Raw genomic sequence first — 6000 nt, forward strand, 5'->3', positions numbered from 1 at the left:
ACACAATAATAAGCCCGTAAGCAATATTATCTGGGTGGACCCCATATGAACTACCTCTGGATTACCCATAATTCCAAATTGTAATGTAAACAATAAAATACTCAAAAACATAGTTTTTTAAAGCTCTTTATTGCGGTTTGAAACATATAATTTTAGTGTTTTTTTGTTTTGTTTTTGTTTTTTTTTGTTTGTTTGTTTTTTTACCATCCATCTAATGAACTTTACAGTTATTATTAACATAGTAATTAAAAGTACCACTGTGTCCACCATCATGTTGAAATCTGCCGTATGTTGGTGTATAAACACGGTCCGGTCAATTTAACTGTGGCATCAGGTGGGTTAAAGACGAATTTATCGCACTATTTTTATCTGAAAGGAGACGTCCTAGTCTACATTTGCATAGGGGGTTTAACTATCGGTAATTTAAGTTACACCGTTGTACGAGAGAATGTCTGATTCGACGAAAATATATGCGGCTATAATTTTGGGTTGCGCTCATTTGCCTGCCGTTGCTGTTTCCCTGGAAACGGCTCCGGCTGCTGTGCTCTGATTGGTCCATCGGCAATATGTGTAAGTCGCTTCCTTACCTGCCTGCTGTTAAAGAAGGTCTCGTACCTGCCGCGTCTGCTGCAGCGCTTCGCGCAGCTTTACTTCCAGGAACAGCCCGGAGCTCTGAGGTTTTATGCCAGCTATGGACTGAGAGCGGACAGCGCCTATGTGAGTCCATATGAAGAGAGAAAGAACCATAACATCTGTGGAACTATAGAAGCTTTCTCAACACAAGTGAGTTATTTTAAAACTACCACTCTCACGTTACACGCGTCTCCTTCTTATCCAAATATAATGATAGTAAAATAACGCCTAAACTATTATATATATATATATATATATATATATATATATATATATATATATATAAATTACTTGAATATTTACTATTATTTAAAATAATAATATGTGTTGGCTGATTGAAAAGTATTTTCCTTGTTTTAGATGATGTTCTATTTTTTTATGTAAGATTCTTTTTTTAAGTGTTGAAAACGTTTATTAGTTGAAACTTTTTTTTTTTCAACCAAAATGATCCAATGAGAATATCTGCTTTAGTGGACATTGCTTTGGGAGGAATGCTAATATTTGCTCATTAAAGTCAATAAAAGCTGTTCAGCGGGGATAAGCTGCCAAGCTAAACATTAATGAACAATTTTCATTCAGCCCTGCAGGCTGAGGGTTGCTCAACATGATGCTGCCCATGACCTTTTGTATGGGCTACAGTAAATCATTAACCAGATCAAGCAGACCTTCTGCTGTTGAAAACATACTTATTATTGGGACCTTGTGTGTTTTATCACACTTGTAATTGTGCCCAAGGAGACAGTAAATTATGTTCTGGGTTTTTTTTTTTTTTTTACAAGTCTGGCAGAAAAAAATGTACTGATGGAAACTAGTGATTATTCCATGTTAGTTCAAATAGTTTTGCTGCAGGTGAACTGTGATACCCAGTCACATCAGAGCTCAATCAGATCTGTCTCAGCGCCAAGAGAACAAGTAAAGTGACATTCCTGTCATCATTAGATCTTATTCAGCTGTGGGTGCTACTTCAGGTGTTTTTTTGTTTTTTTGTCTTGTTCAACCCTGGAAGGTGTTGGCTCGTTGCTCCTATCTTGCTTTTTAAAAACTGAATGTCCTAATGGGAGGGACAGTAATTAGTGGCTATTGAGGCTTTTGCACGGAGGTGTGTTTAGTCAACCACCTTTTGTTTTAGAAAAAACTATTGTTAATATGGGCGTTTTTGAAGATCAGTTTGTTTGTTTTTTTCCCAGCTGCCTTAGCTGAGTGTTTATGTCAGCAATTCCCAGTGCTTCCAAAATATGAAGAGCCATTCCAGTGTCCAGGAATGCTTTTGTTGGATTTGCAAGTGAAATGAAGATTGCAAATTAGTTTCTAGTGTATCATAAAAATTGGTACTTATTACTTTCTTTTAGAGCAAGCCCTACCTATTTATTAAGTAAAAAACATTATCTCTGTTATAGTCAACATTCCCAGAGGAAAATACAGGCGTGTATAGAATAATATTAAAAAGTTACGTAATTTCAGTATGTAATTTAGAAATAAAACTCTATTGCATAGATTAATTACATACCGGTAAATATATATTTTAGAGATTCATCATGTCCCCTTTGACCATTCCATCTTATAGCTAATCAATCCTCTGCTTCCTGCTTCTCAGAAGAAGTAGAGTTCCACATAAGAACAAAAATACAAAGAAACATATATTAATATGTGAACCATATGGTATGCTTTACTTGGTCAGAACTTGTTTTGCTTTAATTAAACCAATAAATGCAGTGCAGAAATAAAGGGAATCAGTCTGGATTTTTAATGAAAGCTGAGGTTGACTGAGACCTTCAGCAGATTTGCTTTCCTTGGTCTTATGCCTCTCCAACTCGTCTTGACAGTTGTCTGTAGATTCTCTATACCTGGAAATCAGTTAGTTAAAACTGACCTAAACTATACCTTTTCATGCAATACCTTTGGCAGTTTGGGCAGGACCAATGGCGTAAATATCAGTAAGCAACTACAGCAGTTGCTTAGGGGCCTACAACCTCTTAGGGGCCCCTTCACTGACACCTTGTGGGTCCCCTACGCAATTATAGACTAGGACGTCTCTTTACAGATGTAATGGTGCGAAAAATTCATCTCAAACCCACCTGATACCGATACTGAAATGACTGACCGCACCGGACCGTATTATACCCCAACATATGGCAGATTTCAACATGATGGTGAGCCGTTTAAACACGACACCAATAGCAAAGCAGACAGTAGTACTTTTAATTACTATGTTAATAACTGTGTATAGTTCATTAGACGGTTGGTAAAAAAAAACAAAAAAAAAACTCATATGTTTCAATATGTTCGATAAGCATCTCTCTGACCTGAAATTAGTTTTTAAAAGTGGGGATGTCTGACACATGTGGTGGTGCGCAGTTACAGTGTGTGATGTGTGATCATATACTACTGAGAATTACAAATTAGTTTCTTCTTGGCCAATTTCTGGAACTGTTGCCGTATCCTGAACCTTTATCACGTGTTGTACTTCATATGAGGCTTATGGGCCTATTGTTGTGTCATTACGCCATTGGGGAAGACCCAAGTCCTTCTCCAAAATGAAATTGGCATCCCCCAAGCAGCTCGTAATCAAAGGGAAACATGAAATGCTTTAATGTTTCCTGGTAAGTATGGTAAACTTGGACTATATAAAATACAGAGGACTAACAGCAGCAGTCACTGCAACTTAAATAAACTCTGACTGTGGAAATGTCACACTTAAACTCAGGCAACCTCAATCCTTTGCCTCGTCCCTTGGAAGACTGGTCTTCTAGCCGGCAATATAGCCAAAATATACGTGTTTGTCATCTTCTTTATATTATTGGTCAAATGTTGAATGCGTGCCCAGAAACAGGATTTGGGTTTTTTATCAACTGCAAGTCGCAATCCTCTAAATGAATATAAATAAATGCTTAATACATATTGCTTTGTGCAGTAGATGTTTTATTAGACTTTCAGTATTTGATTAAATGAGTTAATATTGTTCTGTAAATTTGTTTAAATTCCACGCTAAACTTTTGATATTATTGTCAGCAATTAAATCTCAATCAAGTCTCATTTTAAATAATGGGGGTTGAAATTGTTCCCAATAAGCATAAACCTGAAATATTTTCATTGAGTCTTTGATTGTTTCAACATACTGAGGGAATTTAGAGAAGCTGTGATACTGTCTCCCTGTTTCCTCCCTCAGGTTAAAGCAGGTGTTGTTAGGTATGCTTGTGTGTGATCTTTCAGTTGGACATTTTTGATATTTGTTTTAATGAAAATTTTATTTTTATTTACCGAAACTTAATTTGAAACCTTTCGACATATGGATGCGTTTGTATGGCATAACTTTACACCTGAAATGTGCTACTTTAATAATCCTGCAAACAGAACAGCTTATTGACATAGTTCTACTTTCATTTCAGTTGATCTCATATGGTTATTCAAATTTTCTGAGATAAAAAACAATAAAGGTATGCTTTTCTGCTGTGGTGAGCCATTTGAAACAGACTATATGTTGGTGCACCCAAAAGTAAAAACCTGATTGTTCGTCATTAAGAGTAAATTATATATATTTTTTTGTATGGTTACAAGCTATTTTATCTTATTTTTTGAAGTGAAACAACACATCTCAAATAACTTTTATTTTATTTCCTATCTCTGTTCAAAGTATTTTTCCTGGTTTTGTTTCCCCTTTTGAAAAAAAAAAAGCTGCTAATGAGGTTGTGAAAGTTTTACATCCTTGTAACCCCTTATCAGAAGAGTTATTGGGTGTATTGTTTGAGCCAGGCATACCTTCCTCTTGACTGACATGACATCCAGGAAGCAGAGGAAAACTATGTACCGGTAATGTCACACAGCTCACTAGTCATCTTCGCCTCAGTTTAACACTGTATACATTTTGCTTTGTATTGTTGTTGGTCCCTTATGGAATAGTACCCAGACCCCCCGTCCCCTCAGTCATCTTGGGTCTAATTTATGAAACATTTGATATATAATACATTTCAGAATTTTAACTTGCCTTAACCAGCTTGCAGTTTCCTTGCAAATCCCTGCTACACCTCAACATTTTGAGTTCCACCTCAGGTTCTGCTCTCTACAAGCTTACATTAAAACAAAAATGTTTTTTGCTAAAGACCTTATGAATGTTAATGAGTTTTTGAAAAGTGCAGTTTAATCCAGGCCGAAATAGATGTGTTTGTGATGTGTGGACTGGTCATATTAAGAGTACTATCCAACACGGATAGCAGTATGGAGCAGTATCTCAAACCTGTGGATAATTTCACTGAATTATTTATTCCCAAAAGTGGCTTCAGACGGAGAGTTAATTCACTGCTGATTATGTTGATCACCTGTGAGATAATTCTTGCTATGGTGCTCATAACAGCTGTAATTGTAAAAAAACAAAAAAACAAACAAACAAACAAAAAAAAAACAAACACGAAAATCTGTATAACCAGCACTCTGTGGTATCTTTAAGATTTAATATGGGAAAAAAATTGACAGATCTTAGTTGCATTTGCTCATTAGATTAAGGTATTTCCTGATAGATATGTGGATTATCTATTAAGCTGACTACCGCTCATGAACTATAGCTGAAACACATCAATTTCTTGCAGATGGTATGTCCTACCTATTGGTTGGACAGTTGCACTAATGAATCTGCAGATACTTGCATACATCAGCCAGTACCAATTTAGGAAAAGAAAAAAAACAAATGCTAATACCAGCAGGCCCATGTCTATCTCTAGTGGCGTTAGTCCAGTGGGTCTTTCTCTCCAATATTTGATACAGTTAAGCACATAGATACCATTGTTCTAATGAAAGTAATGAACTCAAGCCAGTCATAATCATGGGCTAGGTAATTTTGGTGACTTTGAAAATGTGTTTCTTCCTGATTCTCCAATTTGCAAAGTTTTTGAACAATTCCTTTCTTACTCTGTGGCACACATCACCTTGCTGAACATTGGTAAGAGGAATGTGAAAGTGAGAAAGCATTTCAATATCTAAAGACTGATTTAAGGTTAAAGTTGGCTTGTTGATCAAATGTAGAAAGACTCACAAACCCAAGCATATGTATTATACTGTGGTTTTTAATGGTTATGATAAAGTCAGTTTATTAATAAAGTTTGATATGGAGTGAAATTATATTCTAAGCAACCATGAGACAGTGTTGCTTTAATTCCCCACCTCATCATTTGCATTGCCATTTTCCTCTTTCAAAAATATGTATGCATGGGCCAGTGTATGAATGAGGAATGCATATGTTCCTGTCAACAACCTGTGCATAGAAAGAGGCTTAAAAATGTTTTTTTTTTTTTTTTTTTTTTAAGTTTATGTAACCTTTATAAATGACTGTGCAGCTGGAGCAAGAAGAATGGCTAAAGACCACTCAAAAAGAGGAGC

This window comes from Cyprinodon variegatus, unplaced genomic scaffold (assembly GCF_000732505.1).
Source record: "Cyprinodon variegatus isolate N-32 unplaced genomic scaffold, C_variegatus-1.0 Scaffold87, whole genome shotgun sequence".
NCBI lineage: Eukaryota > Metazoa > Chordata > Actinopteri > Cyprinodontiformes > Cyprinodontidae > Cyprinodon > Cyprinodon variegatus.